At 31.7% G+C, this 26,875-nt stretch overlaps 1 protein-coding gene across 4 annotated transcripts in view; it reads right to left on the bottom strand.

The window, feature by feature from the left end:
* LOC114119012 (cytokine receptor-like) overlaps positions 1-26,875 on the bottom strand; it is a 114,901-nt gene that overhangs the window by 33,289 nt on the left and 54,737 nt on the right. For 2 of the 4 annotated variants that reach the window (XM_027980465.2, XM_050208140.1), the window contains exon 1: positions 17,101-17,681. The exons of 1 other annotated variant lie outside the window; for it this stretch is intronic. The gene's annotated coding sequence lies outside the window, so the exon portion shown is untranslated. Of the gene's footprint in view, positions 1-17,100; positions 17,683-26,875 lie in introns of those variants that run through there. One more of the 4 variants, XM_050208141.1, reaches the window with a different exon arrangement.

The raw sequence follows: 26,875 nt of genomic DNA on the forward strand, positions 1-26,875 counted from the left end.
CGTTTAATAAAATAAAATATGCAAAGTGAGTGCGCGCGTACCCATATAATACTAGGGTATTGGTTACAATAATATCGAATTCAACAGGTAGTTTTTGTGCAGCGGACGAAATATATAAATGAAACAAAATTGATGTAATAATAATAATAAACGAATGCGCTTTAAAAAAAAAAAAAAAAAAAAAAAAAAAAATAGTAATAAAAGGTAAAGACACGGTCAAAGGCAGCAGGTGCAACGATCGTTGTCGTGCTGTTGTAGACGTGCATTGCCGAGATTACCAACAGCTACCGAGAGATCGACATTCCGCCGGGGAGGCCGCTCGTAAAATATTATATTATAGTGTGTCGCTGTTATACCCGGCTACTGTGTTCGTATGGTATAAGTAATGCGGTGTTGCCAATTCGTCGAGACGATTTTCAGCCCAGTTTTTTTTATACGGCAAAATTTTAATACTTATCAACAATTATTATTGTTATCACTATTATATTATTATTGTACGAACGAGCATTACGAATTATAATACTGTTCACTCCGAATTATCATATTTGACGGTCGATAATTATTATAATTATTGTTATACCATAATATACTATATGCGACAATAATAATATGTAAGGGTGGAGGGAACCGTATTCCGTGTATTACATCATTATTGCGGTGTATAAAAACCTACTACGGTGCATAAAATTTGTATTTTGACTGAAAAATAAAATAGCATTGAGACCGACAACAGAACGAACGGCGAAATATTATATATATAAAAAAAAAAAAGACGCGTAGTCAATGAAATATGAAACATAATATGAAATGTGTCAAGGAATGTAATGATTTCCGTATAAAAGGTTATTCAATGGAAGAGATTAACAGAATTTATGTTTTTGAAAGGGTACGATAATAATATATTATGAAAAACATTTCAATTAAAATAATACATAGAGAGATTATAACATGTATTGTAATTATTTTTCATTTGCAAACGGAGTTCACATTATATTATTATTATGGGTACACCGATTTTATTTAAGCACCGCCGTTACCTACAATGCAGAATTCGAAAATATCTAATAATATAATCTATTGTTTACCTATTATTTACATGCCACTGCTGTTCTTATATAAGTCCCTAAAATCAATATAATATACAACTATACAACATAAACCACTGAAATCTGATATGTTACACTATGTTACATAACATAATGTAGGTATAAGTAATTCATTGTGTATTTATTGTGAACCGTATCTTAGTTATGAAAACTATCAGATATTTTCTTATCACGCTAGTAGCACCTGCAGCGGTAGATATTATATTATTATAGCATTAAAATTATTATAATATGTATAATATTACTAATAAGCAATGAATAATGGACTAACGAGTAGTTAAAAAAAATACAATTAAATGGAATATAACCGCAATAAGGTCAAAGTGCAGTCGATAAATTAATGTTTTAATAACCATTATCAAAATATAATAACTGTAAAAAGATTGAAAAATATTATGAGTTTCGTTAAAAAAATCTATTGGTAATACAGATGCATATTTTTAAGTCGTTATCCCTAGTCTAATTGAACAAAAAAAAAAAAAAATACATATAGGTAAATCGAAAGACATCGTTATGGCTAATGAATTATAATTTAATATAAACATTGAAAAGTATTGATGATCAATCATTCGTAATCGAACCGTCTATATAGGTATACGACAAAACGATGTACTCAAATAACAAGTTTCCAATGCCATTCAATTATTTACCAAAGCATCGCGTAAAAGTAAAATAAAACCGCAATACATAATTAATATCAAACGTTGATGTAATTGATTATAATATAATTTCATTAGCGGACATAAACTTCATAATTGTTAAGCGGAACTGACACCGATATGTATAAGATTTAACAAAATGTATAAATATATAATATAAACAACAAAATGTAACAATGCAATATTCCGATTAATCAAGATACTAAAACGTGATATACAGATACAGTTCTAGTAAATGCAGAAATTAAAAGTGAAATGTTATAATTTTAGAGTATTGAAAAGAATTCGTATTAATTACTTGGAATAATAAAATTGAACAAATTCTCAAAAAGCAAAAGTACATCATTAGATGGTTATCTAAATTCCAAAAATTCCGTATTACAACTTTAAGTGTAAGATGGTTGAGTGCAATGGGATTTTCTTTAAATTATTATTCATAAGAACAAAAAAATAACCGGTAAAATGAAATGATAATCGTAAGGCATTAAGGGGGTATGGGGATTCCTAAATTAATCTCAATATTTGAAAATATGTAATAAACATTTGGTTCTCTGTCGACAATTAAAATGCCTATATTTATCGGACCGGAGGAAAAAAATAATTTTTTAAGTAAGATTTATTGTACGCGACAATGAAAATGAGCAAGGTAAAGCCCATAAAAAACACGCATAATATCAGAGATAATAATATAATGGTTAGGTTTTTTTCTCTAAATATTGAAGGGGTGTAAAATAACGATGAATTGACAGGGTAATATATAATAACAATAACCACAATAAAAACCGTTTATAACCCTTGAGAAAGAAAAAGCTATTTTTCATAAACATGCGTTTTATCGATTATTATTACCATGTGGCTTTATATTTATTATAAACTCTGAGAAAACAAATTTTTGTTTTTATTGTTTTCGTATTTACCTACTCTCAGTGCCATACTTAGGAGGGGCAAGTGTAGCCTGAGGCTGCACATTTTTAGTTCATCCAGGGATGGCACATTATTGTTTTCATTACTATTAAATATTTTTATGTTATTTACCATTGTGCAATGCTCATACAAATACTAACATTGTGGACTAAGATTCGCCAGATAAATCATCATTGTATTATGGATTAAATACATTATAAGACGTGATCATAATTAACAAAATATTTTATTATTTTCAGACAATATGACGGCTATATATTATTATTTTTTATAGGTATTCTTAAATTTATTTAATTTGTTATATATTATAATTGAATAATACTTGCTATGTTTTAAATTGTGTGCTATACAATTTAAGTCAAAGAGAAACTGTAAAACTCCTAAGCCAGAAAAAGTATACACACATCAATTAATCAGGTTTCATCGTTTTATTTGTTAAGGAGGGTACTGGGTAGGGTTTATATAAAGTTGCCACTGAGTATAAAATGGTCATCCTAACTAGCTAGTTCGTTGGTGAGTATAATTATTTAAAATTATATTCATAAAGTTATTACAATTTTTAAGAAATAAAAACAATTGATTCAACTTAAATTTTTTAATGCAAAATAAATAATACTTCAAGGAATTTTATATTTGCTATAATTAAAATACATACTTCAATTAAATTAAGTTTTTTGTTCCGAAAAAAAAGATTACTTTTGCGGACAATTGTTCTTTGGTTAAAAACATATATCATGAATTAAAATATTAAATTATGAAAAACATAAATACATTAACTGCTGATGTCAACTGTCTAATCAAACTATACACAATACATGTAATCCATTAACAATTTGAAAAAAAAACAATATTAGTTAGAAAATAATACTAATAATATAATTTAACTTAATGATGTTGCTGTGGAAAATAATTCCATACATTTGAAGTTACAACTTGAACGAAATTAGATACTTAAGCATTAAAGAACGATTTCGGTTATTTTGTTGAAATCTAAAAAAATTCGCGGGGACTTGAAACTTTTATGTATATCATTTTATACAACATATCTATAATGATACTTTTTAAGCATATTTGAATTAATTTTACGCGTGTAGTTTGTTTAAGCAGGACAATTTTTTTTAATATTAATATTTATACATAAAATATATTGGGGGAGGGTTTCCGATACCTACATTACAAACAGTTAATCACTACACAAATCTTCAATTATTTTACATTCGTACGTCACGCGCGTTAATATGATGCACATTTTATAAAATACATAATGTTTATATACATGACGCCAAGACGGCCGTCAACCACCACTCGGCGCTGTCGAATCGGTCGGACGAAAATGATCCCTTGTCAAGACGTTCAAACATTACAACACGAGTCCAACCTCGACACACACGCAAAAATACGCGTGTTATTCGACCCTACCCAGATTCGGGGTTTCTGATGGCGCGGGTTCCCCGTCGTGCGTCTATTCTACAGCAAGATAAAGTTTCAAGAAAAAAAAATAAATAATGATACAAACGCACGCGCGAGGATGCTCGATTGGCGCTGGGAAGGATCGATATATAGGACGCTTATATACACCGTCGTCCCGCGGGTAAAATATATAAATACCTTAATGTACAAATGAATAAATGATACATTACACTGTGTATATGTATATCGTATACACACACACACACACACACAAACACAAGTGGGCGACATTTTACGGCTGGCGGTTAGAATTTATTTTTGCCGACCGCTAAAATGCGTTCACATCAAAGGCACGAGAATATAATACACAAGCAAACGGACTTCAATACGCGTATCGATATCGGACACCGGTGCCCCACGGACATCCGGGACCGGAAGGTCTTTCTCATTGAGTATAATCATATTATAATTATTAGGTCACGGGTATAGTAATTTTCTACAGCTGCAGCGGGCTCGCAGTCCAAATCCGAGCCCCGAGTATAGTTCCTGGCAGCGTGACTGCTAACCGATACAATAATAAACGCTGCAGCACTATTAAGACGTTAAGTATACTTTAAATGCCGCAAACAAATCGTACGTGCAGATACGACACAATTAAATGGTCACATAATAAACGTAAACAAAATAGTAGAAATTGTAAACGAATTAATTGGAGAATTTACTATTATATATTGCAAAACGCATTTACTATAACCTAACCTATTTAACGCACTGGAATTCAATATACACAAGGACGTGTATACACGTCCTATGTATAAATGGATTGTGTATATCATTGAATTCTCTACGCAGGGTACTTACTCACCGAAAAGGCGTATAATAGAACTGTCCCTACGGGGTTTGACGACCTACACGCAGGACCTCCCGCGTGGATGGGACTCGAACATATATATATAGAGATTTCAATCACAAAAGCTGTCTTTTCAGTGACTTCCAATACAATGACCATATATATCCAAAACGAGAAAACCGTGCACATACTCTTGGATGGCAGGTCTATACGAACACGCCACTTGCTGATAGCGAAAAATGAGCATACAATGAGCGATGGTAACGCGCACTTTTTTGTACTACAATATAATATAGGTCGTACAAAAAGAAAAAATTAATTATACAATAGGTTTTTTTAAAAAAATTCGGATTAAAAATTTGTGCACAACCCGAGAACAATTAATGACATTTCAACGTCTGCGTCACTAAAAATAGTTATAAATTTAATAGGTAGGTAATAGATACTATATAGCTATGTATAATAGTCGGCTGAAAAGTTTTGATTTTACGGTACTGACGTCTGACACTTATATCTAAAAGCAAAATAATTATCAACTCTTAAATGACTAACGATAAATAATATAAATATGTCGGGGACCTAAATACTTGATGCTCCGGTAGTGCGGTCACTTTAGAGTTTAGATACACTTAAATATTTTAATAATAGTAACCTTTAAAGTATTAACAACGGATTTAAATTAAATACAGTAATTGGATCGGCGAGACCAGACTGCACTCGTCGTTGAGTTTATTTCGAGAATATTTGAATAATTAAATCCTAATTCCGAAACAATCGTCTTCTGAATTTCGCCGTTTGTTCCGAGTGACATGTCACCATTAAAATCAAGTCGGAGCTATGTCTACGATGGGTATTGTGTAATCGGGAAGGTCGCAGATCGCGGTGTAAACACGTACATAAATAATATGTTTACAAGTGATGTAATACTCGTAATTTGTTACACGAATATTATTATTATATTATTAAATAAAATAGCATAATGCGAATAAATTATGTTCGTCACGATAACAAGACCGCGAAAAAATCTTATTAAGAACAAAAACAAAAAAAAAACGTTGCCGGTAATACCATAATTCGATATCGCCGTGAATTATGGGTCATGATTGATAGCGGCGAGCAACGGGCTACAGCAGCAGTGGTTCGCTATACTGTTATTTGTACTACGATTTTCTTAACACTATACAGTTACCGCAGAGTAATCGACAGTTTTAAAAATCACTAAACCTTTTTTACTATTAATTTTGTACTTCACTGCGCTGTTTTCGCGACGCTACTTACAAACACGTTGCAGATAGGTAAAAAAACATTTTAAGTATTTGTCGATTTCGACATTGGGGAATTAAAACCGTGCTAAATATTATTATTAATTCATACGTCGCGTCGTGTTGTCAAATACTCTCATTTAAACATAATACAATATAAAGGGGTGCGGGCAAGGCGTTTTTAAAGATTCGCGTAAATTGAAAAAAAAAAAAAACGTAAAGGCGTACTGCTGTGCTGCATAATAACGTTATTTCAAATACGATCGCACGCTAAATTTAAAACCGTCTTTTAACACGTTTAAGTGCGCACACGAGACTAGACTCGACCACGTTTCACAATCTGGAAAATGTTATCTTTACCGCGTATTATATCGACGACGGTTATCGATCATCGGTAATATTTGTACAGTGTATAAGTCACATATTATTATTATTATTATTATCCGTTGACGGGAAAACGATGTTATTGTGTCAACTACGAACGAGTTCAACTGTACTATAATAGGTACACGCCGCTCACAACACAACAACAACAACAACAACAACAATAATATACGTCAGTTTACGAGATGGTCGGCATAAAAAACGCGACGTTCCTACCGAAAACCGATTGTCAGATCGCACGCGCTCAATTATATATCACTCCTACGATCATACACAGACCGACCGGCACACTCCGCCGCCGCCGGAACATCACATCATAATAATAATGATGAAGACGACGACGATAATGTTGTGATTTCGACGACGACGGTAATGTTGTGATTTCGACGACGGTAATAACGTCTGTAACGGGGCGGCACGGCAGCCGCGGCGGCGGGTAACGGCCGCGATGTACACAATAATAATATTATAATATTATACAAATAGGTAATAATAATATTATATAATAATAACGCGGACGGACGGGTGGTGCGGCGGGCGCGGGAATCGATATCGCGCAAAGTCAAACAACACACACGCACGCACGCACCCACACACACACACACACACATACACGCACAACACTCGGGCGCGCGAGCGGCACCCGCCGCCCGCCGGCCTACCGGGCGGTAAGTATATGGCAACCCGCGCCCGGCGAACATCCCGACAAACCGACCCGCCGCCGCCGCCGCGGGCGACAACGACGACGACGACGACGACGGTGACGACGACGACGACGGTACATAATATAATAATTATTAATGATATTAAATTATAAAACGCGCCACCGCGGCCGCAAACGGAAAAGAGCCTCGCGCGGGTCGGTGCCAGAGGAGTCACGCGCATTATATACGTATATAATATTATAATATATGTATTATTAACTGTTGTAGACGGAATGTGTGTATTCGTGACGTTTTAATATATAATATTTTATCGATGTATATATTATAATATGCGATTTAAACGCCATACGCTCAAAAATCCACCCCTTCTCTCCGCCGCGTCATCGATAAAATATAAATATGCAGTGTGCGTATTACAATCGGTTATCGTCGTTTTGTGGACGGATTTTTAAACCGCGGCGGGCTGCTTTGAATTTATAGACACGTCTAACCGTGCCGCGCCGCGGTAAATAAAATATCTAAACGCCGCGACAAATTTGTTACGAGCTGTTGGACAGTGCTCCGCAGTAGGTATATGTATAGTGTTGCACTCGAGTTAATATCCCATGTACGTTTCGCGTATATAGGTGGTACGCGGTGATTTTAATCGATGTAGCGAAATTATACAGGTGGTTTTTATTCGCATAAACGCGGTCACGCGGAACACGCCGCGACGAGCCGAGACGTATATAATAATATCGTCACGATGATATTATTATTACCCGACGACGTCAATTTTTTTTTTTTTTTCTTAAAATTACTATTTATATTGAAATCATTATTGACGACGTCCCACCGCGGCGGCGGCGGCAGCGGCGGTCCGTCCGACCCGGCGGCCGCCGACGCGACACGCCGGGTGCAAGTGCACAGAGAGCGAGCTGCAGCGCCGCCGATGTATGCACTGCCGCTGCACCGCCGCGCGATATGTGCACCGCCACCGCCGCTGCCGCCGCAGCCTCCGACGTCAAGAACCGGGATAACCGTAATATACCTATCGTTAATCGGCATAGTGCACGGTAATTAATCGTTGCGCGTGAACCACTCGCAGCATCCCTCCCCCTCTCGATGACCTATCGGTTCGCGTCAAATCGTCGGCAATATAATATCAATAACGATAATATTATATATTATTAAAAAATACCTTTAGGCCGGGGACGCGGTGGCGGGGGAGGGTCGGCCGTTCGACGAGGCCTCCGGTCGCGGGGAAGGGGGCACGGCGGCATTGGCGGCGGCGGCGATCCCGGCCGACCGGGGTAAGTGCTTGCGAAATGAAACGGAAAAAGGGGGGCTCCGCCGTCCCGCCCGCGCGCATCGAATGGCACAGACCGCTGACCGCCGCGCGTACCCCGCGACCCGCCGCCCATATATATATATACACACGCCGGCGGCGTCGGCGGTTCGCCGTCACCCACGGGTCGACGGCGGCGAGCCGAGCGTCATGTGACTGCGGTTGGCACGTGCCCCGTGTCGCCACTATCAATATTATAAAGCACGTAACGAGAGCGGCTGCTCGTGGCCCACACGCGCCGTACCTATACACGATAATAATATTATAATATAAATATAACGACGCTAATCTAAATAATATATTATCTTACAAGCGCGCGAGTAAAACTAAAAATGAAAAATATTGAACAATAATAAATATCATATAAAAAAAAACGAGACAGAGCGGAAAAGCGCATCGGTGCACCAGACGCGTCCGCGTGCAGTCGTAAATACGATTTACATAATTGCACCGCCGGCAGTGCACAACGGTGGTGCTGCAGTGTGCGTGTGTGCAGTGTAATCGTATATGCCTGAGGAGTTTCGCGCGCACTATTATAATATTATGTGCACACCTGCAGCAGCAAGTCGCGGTTTATCGCGGTATATGTATGGCGATAATTTGCAGGGCGACACAATAAAACTGCAACAACAATAATATAATAATAATATGATGTGTGTGACGTATTACATTTATAATGACCGACCGCGAGCCCCTACGAAACTGCAGATTTGTCGTATTGTTATCGCACACAATGGTGTACAGGTGCCGCCGCCGCCACAGATCATATGATTTCTACACCGCGCCGCCCACGCGGGGTAATGTATACCTCTATAATATGCTGCACCGGCGATTTGTGAACCGGCAAATACACACACGGGTCGTAGGGGAGAAACGGACAACCGCACGCACACACACAATCATTATGCTACTTAACTATAATACAGCCACCCCGCCGCATCGTCCGTACGGGACCACGTTCGTCGGGGACTAAAATGGATCTCGGTTCACGCGCGGGCACGTAGAATTGAAAAAAAAAAAAAAAACACTAAACCACACACTCCTACAAGTGGCTGCGACTCGTGACGAACGCCAAAATTCGTTTATTCTCGACGGACCGAAATACAATAACCGAAATAAGTGTTTAAAATCTTTGGAATTCGGTCCCTCGGAAACGTATGAAGAAAAAAAATAAATAACCTAACGGTTAAATAAAAACGACGTATAAATTACTAAAAAGCCATTATTATCCGCGTTCTCCAGAGACGTATATATATAATTAGAACAATGAGACACCGAGTTTCGGCGTTTATAGAGGATCAAAATGGACCGTTTTTCCAGGCAAAACGAACCTTTTTATCATTTGTATTGTGTGTATAGCTATAGATGGACGGTAATAAATATTCTGAACAATTTTTGTGCTCTTGCACAATAAATGGAACACCAAACATGTGCTATGTGAATCCCCACATGAGTCGGCGTAACAAATTGAATTTAGAAAAAAAAAAAAAGGTTCCGGAGGTAAGTATACAGATTATTATATTATATAAGCGGGCTCGGTTGGGTGTTCAAACCGTATGTATTATAGTCGTATAGCTACTACGGTTTTTTTTTTATCCGGAAACGAAAATTATAAGGAATTTTAAAAAATCTCAGCAGTTAACGATTTACGCCTCCTATTGACCAAAAGAAGTTTTTTTTAGTAGTAACAGTAGTAGGGTAGTAACAATGCCTCTAACCGATACTTATAATATACGTACGAGATAAATGATAATATTATGTGCATCTGAAGATTATAATCTGGGTCGAATTATATTTTTAACGCTCTCCTATATAAAATACGTGCGTATTATCGTAAAGGACATCTGAGGGACGAAGTATTCACGAAACACGCCACCACCACACCCACACGGCGTACTATAATATAATACGTATTACATATTATACGACAGACGTATTGTAGTAGCCATTCGCATACAATATACCGAAGAGTCCTAAGATATTTACTTAAACGGCCGATGCGCATCGATTGGGAGGATAACCCGTCACACAATTGAATTAATCCACGACGGCGACGACGACGTCACGTCATGTCGATTATTACAATAATGATCACAATAGGTAGGTAGTTTTATAAGTCTACCGCTGCAACAAAAACCTCACGTGAAAACGCTTTCCACCGAGCAAGACTCGCAGCATTTCGCTTGTAATCGTTTTTCGGACACACGTACACGTATTGTCATTTCACAGAAACCGAGATAACAATAATGTTTATTACTTATTATCCTCTGCCGTCCGATCGGCGGCAGCCCGCGTTTTCGTATATTCCGTCCGTGTTGTTGTTTATTTTTGCCGTGCCCGGGCGGCGAGTTAACGCGTTTCAAAATAAAATACATCACGTACGGATAGATACATAAAAAAAAAAAAATATTACAACGCCAGCATTCGGCCGTCCGCCTTTGTTTATCCTACACACACAACAATAATATTATAATATATATGTAATATTTTTATACCAGTTCGTAATAATTCCGAGAATTAATAATATCCATTATTAACTACTTTTCTGCAGTTTTAGATGAAAAACGCCGTTTGTACGAGTACAACAAACGATAGGCATTTTTTTTTGCGCTATCGAAATGTTTTTTTTTTTTTATCGACTCGAAAAACGATCCATTCGCAGCTCCGATGCGCACGACTTTTAGAGCTTCGTCGTTACAGCTGTAATTCTATATAGATGTTTTATAACAATACGATTATGGTTTGTATGCTCATATTAAACACTCTTGAATTTCGATTTCGATTTCGACGACCGGAAGTCGTGCACAGCGTTTCTTTTAATTAATATATTGTTCGTCATATTTTCAACCAAGAAGATTTTCCGTAATAATTACGAATGTGTATTTTGTAATGTTGTTCATACTTCGCATGATCAAAAAAAAAAAAAAAAAACCGAAAATATTACTAAGGTGTACCTACTACTGTAGTAGCTAAGGTGAGGATCACTAAGAGAGAAATCGAGAAAATGATTATATACTCATAAGTCATAAATTATGAGTCGTTATAACGATTTAAAACGGTTAAAAATCAATAAAATAAAATATAGTTATTAAGTTATTATCTATGTGAATATTTAGCCTGTATGAACCAAGATGATCGATACGCACATAAATTATCAGTCATAGTGACGAAATTTAAGTAAATTTTATAGTACTATTTGATGTAGAATAAAAATAAAAATACCTAATGAAAAAAAATTGTTTTTTGAAATATAAATTATCAATTGTTTGTAGCTATTTTACCATAATGTTCCTACTAATAGGTAGTAATTGGAAAGGGAGGGACGCAGCCAGACACGGGTTTATGATGAGATTTAAAATTCCACCCTCTCCCAGCACTATTTGTTAATTATTTTATACGTTTATAAATACGCGCACGTTTTGTATATCATACAACATTATTGTCGTTCGGAATTCGTCGAAATGGTAACAAGTATATTATAACATTATATTATGTACATTATTATTACGCGAAGCTAATATTAACTGCCGGTCGACAGACCACAAGAAATAATAAATAATACAGTCGAGATGTATACTCACCACGTACGTTCGATATGCACTCCACATGTCAGACGACTGCTACAATAAGGGTTAAATGACTTCAGCTCGGTATACAGCATTTCACTTTTAATCTCAAACGCTGGTTATCTTAAACGGATGGATAAACCATAATATTGTATACGTAAGCACGTTTTCAATTCAAATAGAAATAAAAATAATGGGAAAAAATGCCACTCATTTGAAACACATGTGGTGTTTTCAAACTAGCATATTTTATACATTCTCTTTGAATGCGTTTTTATTTTCCTCCCGGTCAGTAAGGTCGTATAAACTCATTTTTGACGTGTACGCGAAATATGCATGACAACTGTATTAAATAATAATAATAAACAGTCAAGAACGTTGATTTCAATCCTTTTGTGCGTCTCAGTTAGCCGGAAATACGCTGTAATATTATGTTTCGATATTATGTCATGTCTGGAAAAATTGAAAACAACGCGTATTTTTGTGAAAGAATAAAATATGGCCCCATATATTTACGATTGGTTTTGTGTACTAGACATTTACGTACAATATTATGATCAACTGTCATGAAATAGTATAATATATAAGGGCATTGACTGATAAATAATGATTAATGAATATTCAATTGTAATGTTTAGACGTTTTTAGGAATATGACATTTCAATATCGAGAATTCTGCTGTAAATATATCAGTTCTTAATAAACCGAAATTATTAAATTAATATATATAATTTATAATATGATATAATGATAATATATATATATATATATATAGATGATGTTTTAATAGTAGGTACTAGGTACCTGACAATCGTTAAGGTTTCTCGGAATACTATTTTAATATATATTGCCACAGTGTAAAAGCATATTCGTTGAATAGTTGAATTTTCGTCGAAGAACTGTTATTGCATTATATTTTTTGAAGATTCACAGAACGACAGGAAAGTTTTGATACTTAATGAATATTTTTAGCGCGAAAAATCTCAATGGGATCGTTGACTAACTATAGAACTTAGATACGTCCTTTGTTCAAAAACCTTTGACCAGCCACTGGACGAATGATAAATCATTGCAATAATAAAACAAAACTATTGTAAAATATTTTATGATTTTATATTATTTTAACTAAGAATTTCGAACATGAAATAGCTTTTTGTTGTTTATAGTGTTTAATTGTTCGTTAAATTAAAAATTCCGATATCCAATATAATAACAATACTCCAATATTACAGATGATCATATTGAAATGTTTTATTCTTAAATGAAGACTCGTATAAGTAGGTATAATAATAACTAGTTAAAATTTGCATTTTATATGAAATAACACAACATCTATAAAACTATTAGTATTTTATTTTCTAATGTCACTAATATAATATTATGTAATCTTTTCACAACATATTTTTATAAAACATTTTATTTTACGCTTCGGTTTACAAAACGTGTTTTACCGACTAACTCAATTACGAATTTTGCATTTAAGACCGGCGATTAAGACCACTATTTTCTGAACACGATGATTGGTATCGTAGTATAACAAAAAAGGCACACATTTTCGGTTAGCGGTCAGAAACCCCATAGAGAGCGTGACACAAACAAAGGTCGATTGTAAACGCATAGTATACGCCGCGAGAAACGTCTGATACAAATTACACGACCTACCCAAAGTTGTTTTTTGTTGAGATTTGAAAATATTTTTTAGTATTTTAATGTTTTAAAAAGCAGTTAAAACACGGATCGTCGATACTTTTCGTATCGTTATTTTGGAATTATTCATGTCGTTCTTAATATTTAATTTTCAATACAAAAAGTAGAATTATGTAAATTTTTATTTTTGATAATTTAAATTGCAATGTTCACTTAGTTTAATTACAATAATGATATAGGTATTAGGTATGATATAAACAAATAATATTATAATAATATAATATGTACCATGTAACTGAATGTGTTGCCCTTTCTTGCATTTTACAACATCAAATTATCGTTCAGCAGAACCTATTTTCTGTTAGCTTAATATTAGAATGGATTTTTTTATCATCAAAATTAAGGTAATAATATTATCTGTGCTTAAACGTTTCGTTTTTTTTTTTTTTTAATATTTTAATTTGTAATATTTACAACTCATATTTTGTTTATAAATTAAAGCATAAAAAAAAACAAAGTTTAAGGTACAGATTGTAAATATTCTTACCTTTAATTTATGATGATAGAAAAATCCTATCTAATGTTAAAACTAACAACACAAAATGAATTCTACTGAACGCAAATTTGCAATGTTAGGTATATGTTTATAAGACGAGATAACACATACGGATACAAAGTCTTCTTAAGGAATTAAAATAAAACATCTATTACAGGCTACAGCAATTACTCTTTAACGAAATTCAATCAAAACTTACTAACAGCGGAGCGTTTCCCTAACTGTTTCATTACTTGCGGTGAAAGTACATATTTTTCAGTTATAAGCTGATCAGATCAGAAAAGTTGATTACAGGAACACTTACAAACAGGATCAAATTATGAAGAAGTCGGAAGGGACAGATATAAATAGAAGGTCCCATATTGTTGTGGGCTTTCAATTTTACCAAGTTGTTATTTGAACTTTTTATAGAGAAAAATATTAAATTTTAGCTATTTTATATTATTATTCTAGTGAAAATTGTAAGTAAGTAATCTATGGTGTTTTAAACTTTGTCTGTTCTTGTAAAATTCATACTATTATTTTTACTACACATTAAATTTAATTTTTTTTTAATTAGCAGGAGACAAACCGTAAAACCGACTTTATACTTTATAGACACCGTAAAACTAAAGCATATAAAATGCTTGTGTAATATCAATAGTATAGGGTGCGCAGTACATTATAACTTTCATAACAATAAATTACAGTAATATTCCTCGCGTATACATTGTTTTGAATATATTATCAAATTTATATTTGATGATAAAACTTAAAAATAGGTACTTATAATGGTTTATATGAATTTACAAATTATATTTCATAGATTACTACAGAGGTCGTTTTGATGTAAATTTGTTACCTGTGAAACTGCATTGTTGGACCTAAATATTTTTGAACGGTAAGCAATAATAATTAGGAACAATCAATAATATTAATATCGTCACAAGTTCACGATATTATTAAGTAGATGGCGACGACGCGTGAATGCGTGACGTAATTGAATTCGTGCGTGCGTGTATTCGGTGACTAAATGAATGCGCAGTACGAACGAATGGTGCGTGAATGTTAAACTTATAAGTTACAAGTTAAGTTTATAACTTATACAATAATGACGGTTAATAACTACTACTAATGATAATGACGGTAGAACAGCGAATAACATCAACGGACGGGCAGACGACGAGAAATCGTCTTAAATCGTAAATGGCGACGGTGACTTGTGGGAAAACGATTTACGGAAAACAACAGCAAGCAATTATTGAAACCAATAGATCGGAAAACGCGACGCCCAGGCGACAACGGCGAAAAACCATTGATATATAGGTAAACTACGACGGCTACGATGACGTTTATGATTTCTAACGTGTTTTTGGCATGAAAAAAACGTCCACACGTTTTTTACCTACGCAACGTATATTGTTTGTCGTGCCTTTGTACCAAGAAAAACTGTTATTACTTAACGCACGCCCGAAAATAAAAAAAAAAAATGAAAAAAATGAAAAAAAAAACCAATTCTCCTGGCGACGGACGTCACCGTACCGCTCACCGGGGCCCGGGCGGGCGCGTTTCGCGATCAAAATCTTACGACGGCAATAATAAAAATATTACGTCGCTTTGTGCACAATGCACATTTTTACTATCGCTCCTCGTCCGTATAGCAATGGTAATAATAATGACGGTAATAAAAATAATAATAATATATGTAACAGCGATTTATGCACGCGCAGAAAACGCGGGCTGGCGGGTCAGTCGTGTTTTGATGTTTATTCCTACTCCAACTCCACCGGCACCCCCACCTCTCGTCCACTCGTCGTCCACCTACTTTCCTCCGACGTTGCCAAATCGCATTACCATATGCGGCGCCACCGATGGCCGTCATCGCGAATTTTACGACGTCCGACACCGACGTCGGCAACATTGCGCCGCCGCCGCCGACCATATAACATTATTATTATTATTATAAATATACAATAATAATAAAAATAATGATAATGATACCGAGTCCGCCGCGATTACACACGACGCGGTGTACTGCTACGGCGGCGGTGACGGCGGCGGCCAGTCGGCGACGAGAGTTGTAGTCGTCGGGGCCGGCCCGACGTCGTTTCTCGGAAATGCCGCCAGACCCGTCATCGTCTCTCGCGGCGCGTTCGCTCTCTTCCGTCCTCCGTCGCTGGCTAGCTAACGGCCTACAAAATAATATTATCACGTTGTGTATCGACGACACGACCGACCGTTTGCGAATCTCCGAAGATTGAACGTAAAAAAAAAAAATAAATAAAATCCGTTTTCTGGACACTACGCGTTAAGTCGGACGGCGACAATGATATCGTTATCACGTGTCCGCGTGCGTTTAGAAGACTTATACCTATTATATTATATTATATTATATCGTATTGTGTGTGTGTGTGAGTAGGTAGAGCGGCAGAATAATACGTAACCGGCCGTGTTCGACCTCCGCAGCAGGATAATCTCTCTCCGATCTCTAATAGATACCTACTAGGTACTACGGACAGATACCGCCGAATAAATAAATACGATTTCGATATTATCGTAATGAATTACGCAATTTTAATATTATTGTAGTTATTATATTATTATAATGTTATTATAACTACCTATACGACGTAAAAAAGTTTGTCGTGTACGCACATTCTATAAGTACTAAGTAAACATCCTACTCTCGGCGGTACTGTTTGCGTATAGACTAATATTATTGTTGTCTGTGATAATATAACCTGTTAATAATACGATAAACTCACCTGAAGATGATGATATCGTCTTCGTCGTGGTTAATTTGTTTCCGGTTCTTTGGATTTACGGTTTGGCGGCAAACGATAATGTTCTCTGTAATTCGGCCGAGTGTAGATAATATAATAATTTATTACTTTACGACGTCGCGATCCACGATCTCCAAGTGTGTAACGTTTTATTGAATCGTACTCGACAATTAATTATTGTATAATATAATGTAATAGTTTAGTGGTCAGTTATTGAAATCGTTTGTAGACGAATAAATAAATAAATAAATCAGAAAAATCTAACGAGTCAAAAAAGCAAAACGATTTAAATTAAATTTAAAAAAAAAATAAATAAATGTAGGTATGTAAAAAAATATTAAACGGGTTCAAAAAACAAAAAAAAAATCAAAACGTAACATTGACAAGACGCATGTGGATTTGATAGACGAATTGCGTAGGTAAGATGCTAGACACGACGACGATACGATGTAAACGTACGCATCGCGCGAGCCGAGGAAAAAAAATAACCTAAACCACTACAGTTTAATAAGACTGAACAAACGAAACTGTTGCACTTGCTCGGCAGTCGGCCGTACTCGATGGATGGACGAAAAAAAAACCACCTGCTGCCGCCGTCGTCGCTGTCGCCGGTGCTGCTGCCGCGGTGGTGGGGGTTGTTTGCCGCCGCCGCCGCCGCCGGGTGGAACGAGCCGCGCGGCGCGGTGGGGATGGCAAACAGGTGAGTGGCGGTCGACAGGTTGGGCGAGGAGATGCACGTTATATACATACGTACAAACATAATATATATATATATATCTAATACTTATATATATATATTGTATATAGGTAATATTATATTATGTTATGTTTACGTTTATGTGTACATATGCGTACGTGTGTACGTGTCCGTGTCCGTGTGTGTGTGCGCGCGAACTGTACGCGCCCTCTACCGATCGTATACGCATTAATGTTTAGTATATAATAATAATAATAATAATAATAATAATATATTATTATTATTATGCACGAATCATAAAACGCGTGTACTCTATAACAGGATAATATACAATTGTTGAATATATTAATTATTATTATTATTATATTATTATTATGCACGAATCATAAAACGCGTGTACTCTATAACAGGATAATATACAATTGTTGAATATATTAATTATTATTATTATTATTATTATTATGAGTTTTCCTGCGTGCGTGTATCTATACGATTTATATTGTAATACTCGTGTACGGCTACTGTACGTGATGTACGGAAATTTCCGAGCGAGCAATTTTTTTGCGTCCGATTTAACGTAGTTGCAGTGCTGCAGCGATCGCGTAACGTACGCGTTGGTAGGTATATACGTTTAAAATCGATGTTACTTTTATTCAGATTTTTCAAACAGCCCTAACCTGCAGCTATAGGTACTATAGTCAATAATTATTATATGACCTATACTCGCGAGTATAAGAATTTCGTATTACCTATTGTGCCTAGGTACATATTATTATTATTATATCGTATAATACAGCATTGCTGCAGTCTATCTTGTGCGATGACCACGTTCAGGATTTTTTTTTTTTAATTTTACGACCGTGCAAAAATATTTTAAAAATCAATATGAAAATATATACATTTTTTATGCTGCCGTATTAATTGTCGTGTGTGTAGTGTGTGCGAACGATACTAAAACATGAATATTTAGTTTCTAAACATACCTATAGAGTATGGCTGTACCTATAGGTATATAGGTACATAAATTTCCTATTTTAAAACAAACTCACTCATTAATTAGTAGGTTTATAAATTACTTTTTATGGTCCATATATAGGTACTTGAATATTTGTCATTTTAGTATATGCGGGTAAACACTAAACATATACTTCATTAATCAAACAATTTTCACAGTTTGAAACGTTGAACGACATAGTTATTATTTATTAATTTCTACACGGATATTTAAAATACAATTATTGATTTCATAACAATATTATAATATTTATAACCAGTGTCGGCTGTATATTACTAAAAGTTAAATTTATCGCTGAGGATATTTCTGTAGACCTGCCCATATCTAGGTATAGAACACTTTCGTTTGATATTTGAAGTTACGTATTAACCATTAACTAATACAATTGTATAAATAATAATTGGTACTTTTTAAATATTAAGAACAGCATGACCAAATTTTGTATATTATAAGTTACTGTGGCAACACATTATACACCATAAATAAGTCATCAGTCACATATTAACAACTTAACATTTTTTTTTAAAGATGCATTTAATTTAACTTGATCATAATATTATATAAAACAAAACAAATGTACGTATATATAGTTTAAAAATCGCAAATATTAATAGCTGTAGCTATTTTTTAGATAACGCTATTAAAATGATTATATTATATTAAAATGACTTAATTGTTGAGTTTATGTTTGTGTAATATTAAATTATTGTATCAATATTTTACAACTACAAAATTATAGTTAGGTATTCATCTGAATAATTAGTCAATGTCAGAAATTAACAAACTAATGTTTTAATAATAATTGTAATATATTTAATTATTGACTAACATTTTTGAAATGATAAATATTATGTACATACGATAAATGGGTGCAATGTTATATATATATCTTATAATTGTATGTGTCCGTGTTGTGACACTAATAATAATGTATAATTTGTTTGTATTTATAGACATTTTTATATTTCCAAACATTTCATGAACCAGTAAACCACGTATCTATAGTCGGAGATTTCATTGAATTTTAGGTAGACTTTAATGACAATCTCAAAACAAGTACCTATTTTATGTTTTAAAAATTTTTCAATAATTTTGGTGGAAAGCTTTTGATCTTTTTTAGGGGGGGAGGAGGGGTGCTTAGCCTCTAAGAGCCTTCTGATCTTTGCCTACACATAAATCTTATCATCAATAATTTAAAAAAAAAAATGTCCTATATTCTATACCTATTTAATTTTTTAGTTTTTAATTTATTAATAATATAATATTTTAATTATTTCTTCAAAGATGAAAGAATATAGTACTTAAGATGATTCATGAGGTAAGATAATAATATTCATAAATACTATATTATATATCTACTTCAATTATTTATTTTTTTATTTATAGAATTAAAAGTAACGAATACCATTGCGTTGTTATGCTGTTATATTACATGCATTACACATTATTTATTATATCTATATAATTTATAAAATATAAAAAAGCATTTTTAGCACAAAAATTCAAAATGAAAAGCTAAATGTTTGCAGATTGGTAAAGACAATTATAAGTTACCCATACAAAATATCAAAATGCCTTTAACTTTTGTTGTAAAATATAATTTATCTTGTGCCTATACACAGTATTTGTATAAAAAAGAATAATTTACCACTTGCATTTATTCTTATCCATAAAGATATATCAGTTGATTTTCTATTTATTTAGTTCATATTTATATATGAACAATTTCACTACACAATGGTTATCTATACCTATAATTCGGGAAGATAAGTAATAGAAACTGCAGTTGAGTGCTTATTTAGTCATTTAAAATAAAAAAAAACTAGCCACACGTATTAAAAAAAATACCTCAGCGTATAATTGAACATTTGATGTTTTGCCATTATAAATTTAAATGGAATGATAAATCATCGGATTTAAAAAAAATAATTTTAAATTGAGTTCAATTTACTGCACATGATTATATTTTAAATGTTAAAGTATTCCATTATGTTTCTTAATATATTATTTTTGAAATGTATAAATGTATTCATGCTTTTTATATATTAAGTTAATTAAAAAAAAAAAAAAGGTTGGCAAGTGTGTACCGATCTGCTGTACATTAGTTGTCTAGAAAATCACTATTATAGGTCTGTTAAATTTTAATTCAGTGATATATCATTGTATATACGCAAAACGATTCTGAGCGGAGACGGTCTGGCAGAGTGTCAGTCTATATCACTATAAGTATACCTATATTATTTTCATGATATGTTTTTTGAAATAGCTATTTAATCATTTATTATAATTTTAGTATTATGGTAGGTTGATTTAATTTTTTCCGAAAATTTTACATTTGTTAAATTTTTCGTATTGAATTATTACAATAACATTATGTATTTATGCCGTATTATATTATCAAATTAGATAACTCAAAATGTAATAAAATTTTTCTGTAAATACCGTAAAATAGTAAAAATAGGTTTATTTTATAAATAAATAATATCTTGAAATAAATCAAAAATGTCAATCCGACAATGTGACAATGTGTATAATAGGTACCTAGTAAAATTTATAATAATATAGTATACGTTAAAAGTTTTAAGTTCTCTACACGAATAATGTTTTTAAATTATAACAAAATAATTAACATCGTTATTTATTGTGTAAATAAGTAATTTTGTCCTAATTTGAACCTGAAATCACTATAAAAAAATAATTGTTTTTGTATATTTATTAGATTTTATAGTTTCAGTATGAACTACTTATAATTTATAAGGGATTTTATATTAAAATTTCAAACCTTAGATATAAAATGAAACATTTTTAAGAATTTCACTACAATATAGTTAACATTTTTTTTGTGATTTTAATGATTTTATCTTTTGTGAAAATGACATAAAATAAGTCTTAATATATTGAAAATTTAATTGTTTATAGAAAATAAAATATAAAATATTAGGTATGTAATAACAAAAGTTTAAAGTGCCTATAAGATTAATATTTTTTAAATTACACACTAAAATCGTTGTTCACGTTTTCGTCAAAATTTATAATTTGAATGTTTAAAAAAAAAACTTTTATTTTATTTCTATAATATATTTTTGATGGTTAAATAATTTCTTCAAGAACTTGTAAACTTATAGGAATAAACTTTGTATTACATTTCAAGTTTCAATATATTTTAACTAACACAAATTTTAAAAGAAAACTAAAAAAGTCAAATTTTTAATGTCTTTAAAGAACTCAATTATGGCCTACTTATTTTTCGATGATTTTTGTCAGTTTTTCTTATTATTAAGAAAAGTAATGCGATTTTCTTACATTTGATTTAAATTACTGATTCAGAAATCAAGTTCAAATCAAGTTGAAGATTAAAAATTTTTTCTCTTCCAAAACGTGACGAATGATGATAAACACGCACAATTACACAAACATATCAATATAAAACCAATACTTTTATCGTCAATTCACTCAGTTCAGAGTCTAAAAAAAACACACACACTCATATACACAGTAAATACACATTTTAAAATCAATAGGTACATTTCTAATGAATCAAGAATATAAATCACTTCAAAATCTAAAATATAGTTTATTTGTGTTAAGCCATGTATACACTTTTGGTATAATATAGTAATGTAAAATTTTTTATAAGACTTATCATCCTTAATAAATTTGAATACTTAGTGTGTGGTTTTGGAGTTAAGTTGACAGGAAGGTCACGACACCATTTTATTTTTAGTCTTTTAACAGAAATGCTGGGCATTGATTTGGTGAAAAATGTTTCAAGTATAATATAGTTAAACTTATAATGGTATATCTCAAACAATAAATTATTTCAACTTTATTTGATTGACATTTCATATTTTTTTAGAATGATAACTTAAAATAAAATTTCAATATCATACTAAGTATAAGACAAATTTCATTTCATTTCCTTTAAAAATTATCAATAATAATCAAAGATATATTTTTTAAAACTAAATGTGATTTATACAATACCTAACCAGTCAAATACTGAAATGATCCAGTAAGTTGTATTTTTAAAATATATGAAACACATCATTTATCGATATACATTAAAATTTGTATTAGCACTTACAAATTCATAAAATTATTCTATATGCTTAAAACATTAATACCACATCTAATATAAGCAATTAAATGCATTGAAAGGATTACATCCTATTAGCTATAAGGCTATATTATGCCGGCTGTAAAGCATACAATTATTTCTTACAATGTCTATATTGAATACAACTAAAATAAAATACTATTACTAGGCATATATTCCATATGTAACATTATGCATTTTTTTTTATAGTATACAGTTGAAGTTTTATTTAGTATTTTATCTTGAAACATGATAATTTATCACTGCTGTACCATTTAACTGCAGTAATATAATTATACATTTTTTTTCGTACCAAGAACTGAATGATACAATCAAGAATAGAGATTGATAATTAAATTCTCAAAGTTATTTTATTGTGTATTGAATCACACACATATTTTAACAAGCTTATTTATATACATAAAAAAGCACAGAGTATATATGAATCCATGTATAGTTAAATGAAACGTATATAGTTGAGTAAAAAAAATATATATATCATTGTACGAGTATAAAATTAAGTGTATAGTGTATAACATATTATAATACTACATACCTACTGTATGAATCTATCATTCAATTATATTGAATAGTTTTCATTAAGGGTCTATACACAATTAATATGTATTATCATCAAAACTCAAAGGGATAGTATGTTTATATAATATAAAATGTTGTGTATCTATAACAGTATTATAGTTTTGATCACTGTCTACTCAACGAAAGATTTAGGAATAAACATATGACAATAATATTGATCCGTGTTTGTTATTACAATTTACAAGGCTATTGGTTTGAATTCAATGCGTATACTATACCATTCCCAAATAAATCAAAAGATCATTCAATTTGTAATTAGATGGTTTTTTCCAATACAGACTTCCTATAGAGATTCCATCTTTTCAGATTTTTCTGATAGAAAAAACTTCACTGTATCGACTTAGTGAGGATTGAGTAATTGTATGCAGCATTTTTTTTAAGGGCAGTTCATTTTAATAATAAATAGTGTATTCATTTGTAATGATTCACATGAACTTTAATATTATGCCTATATACATATATAAAACAAAGTATGTCGAGATTTTTATGCAATATAATTTTTATGTAAAATCGATATCAAATAATGTATACCTACACGTCCTATACAATTTGTTGAAAAAAATTAGTTTAGAAAAATAAGTCAATAAAATTATTAAAATAAAATACATAATAATTATTTTATTTTACATATTTAAAAATATCCCTTGGTTATCTTGTAAATTGTAATTTATTCTTAAAAGTTTAAAGTTCTACCAACTAAAAGAAGTTCTCAGTTTGAGTACCTATAAAATACAATTTTTATGTGAAATAACCTCTATAATGTTTCAAAATATGTATATTATATATTATTGACTAATATACATATTATACAATCTCTTCATTATATAAAAAAAGGTTTGTATATTTTATCTCCTACGTAATATACCTAATTATTTCCATAACAACCAAAAATAAAGTAATTTATTATTATTAATTATATATTTAGAAGTAAAACACTCTATTATTTAAAAAAATGTTTGTATATTTTATCTTCTACATAATATTTCATATTTAAATATTTTAAATTACAGATATTAAATTTCAAGATACAAGTGGGGGTGACCTTTATGTCATGGGGGATAAGCCCCACGAGTGTCAGCGTTCACATCAGGGGGGGGGGAGTTGTAAGCGAAGAAAATAAGGAACAGACTCGAGTTCCCTATTATAATAAATACTCGAGTAAAAATTAATAATAATAATAATTATTATAAATTATAATTTATACTATTTATTATTATTTAATTATTAAATGTTTGTAACACAATTACAATTTACTAATAAATAAAAGTGTAATAGAAATAAGAGGTGAGCACCAGCTATCTGCAGGTATATATTATCATTTATTATTTTCTGTGAGTATCAAGTATAAATTTATAGTATAATACTATATGGTTATTTTTAGTATATTAGTATTCTCTCTGGTATTTATTTGTTGAAGTAAGATACCTATTGTATATAATGAATTATTAAAATAATCCAAATCATTATCGCTATCAATAAAAATGAATGGTTTAGTTAACTTTCTTAATATAGGTAATCGGAATATCCGGAAATATTCCAGTGAATATAGCTGCTTATTTTTTTCAACCTATAAACTATACTCACTAACCTACTTATAATACGTAAGAGTCTTAAACTATTACAAATTACTAAAAAATAGAATTATTTCATGATAATATTTTAATAATTTATAATAATATGTTGTATTATGTAATTAATATATATTATTCGCCAATCCACATATATTCAGATAGTCTGCAGATAATGTATACAAATATTACAAATAATAAAATATTAAAAGATTATAATTAAAAAATTACCAACATTTTCAAATTATCAGTCCTTATATCTTTCAAGAGGCGAAAAAAGGAGAAAACTATTGTTGGTTATAGACGTTATCCTTAATACACGAAGTTAAAAACTATGAAACACTTAGTTCGATTTTCGATTAAGAAACTTAAAAATTCTTAAAAACTGCTAGTTAATAATTTACAGGAATAAAGGCGATGGTTCTTTTGAAATTATGGTCTTTAAGTATATTTACTTAATAATTCAAAAAAATCAGAATTTCAATTAATTATTTATTAGTGGAAAAACGAGAGTGAGCAAGCTTGAAGAATCACCTTAAATATGTATATTATACATTATATATACAATATTCAAAATTTGACATTATAAATTAGTAGTTTTATTTTTTTCTCTGTTAAAAGAATTATTGAAATATAAATTGAAAAAAAAAAAAAGAAAAGAAATATTTTAATGGGATTTATAAAAAAAATATGATAAATTAAAAATTATTAAACAAAATTAACACGATAAGTATTTACTTAAGAATCTTCCAATTTCGAATAATTTAAAGCTACACGATGAGGTTCGTGATGTTTTCTATCCAAAAACAAAATGTTGACGTAATAAAAGTTTCAAAACTTCTATTAAGTATATGGTTAATTTATTTTTAGTGATTTCTATACTCAATAAAATTTTAAAAATACTTAAAATAAGTTTATACTATATTATATTCATATATTAATTGTATAAGCTTTTAATTAATTACTAATTACTTCTTTTTTGTTATATTCTTTCACGGATATTCCTACGTATACCGTGTTTTACTAAATTATAGATTTTGTGGGTAAAATATTCATTCAATTAGAAATTATTTGTGATAGTAATAAAAATAAATACAAAATTATTCATGGTGCATAAGATTAAAATGTATTTAATTATGTAAAATACCTTACTGCACACAATTTAAGTCCAGAATAGGATTTTTTAAACTATACTTACCGTACACACGCACACACACACACACACACACACACACACACACACACACATATACATACTATATATTATGACTTAGTGCTATCGCCTATTTGACTTATAAAGTACTAAAAATCAAGTGCCGGTACTTATAATTTAATCTAAAAACCAAAATAATAATGATAAAATGTATAGTATCTAAAACAATATACAATATTCAATCTAAAATATTATGTATTAGCTATTTATTATGACGCGCAATAAGCCAATATGAGTAATTGAAATCGTACGTACTTCATAAAGTAGGTATCGGTATAATACTAAAATCCGTTATCAATTGATATACTTGATTGAACATACCAATATTAAATATAGTTATATGAGAGTATTCGTCATATACTGATGACGGTTTTAAAGAAAAACGTGTTTTTAAACTCATCGCAATGCCTGAGTTATATATGTATATTTACTCGTATTATATTTTCAAGTTGGTATCATTATTTATTTTAATACGAGTCGATTTTGTTGCCGTGGATTGTCATTAAAACAAAGTAGAAAAATTATATATAAGTACATATAATAATGTCGATGAAGAATAGTACCGCAT

The sequence above is a fragment of the Aphis gossypii genome, chromosome X (genome assembly GCF_020184175.1).
Source record: "Aphis gossypii isolate Hap1 chromosome X, ASM2018417v2, whole genome shotgun sequence".
In the NCBI taxonomy this organism is placed as follows: Eukaryota; Metazoa; Arthropoda; class Insecta; order Hemiptera; family Aphididae; genus Aphis; species Aphis gossypii.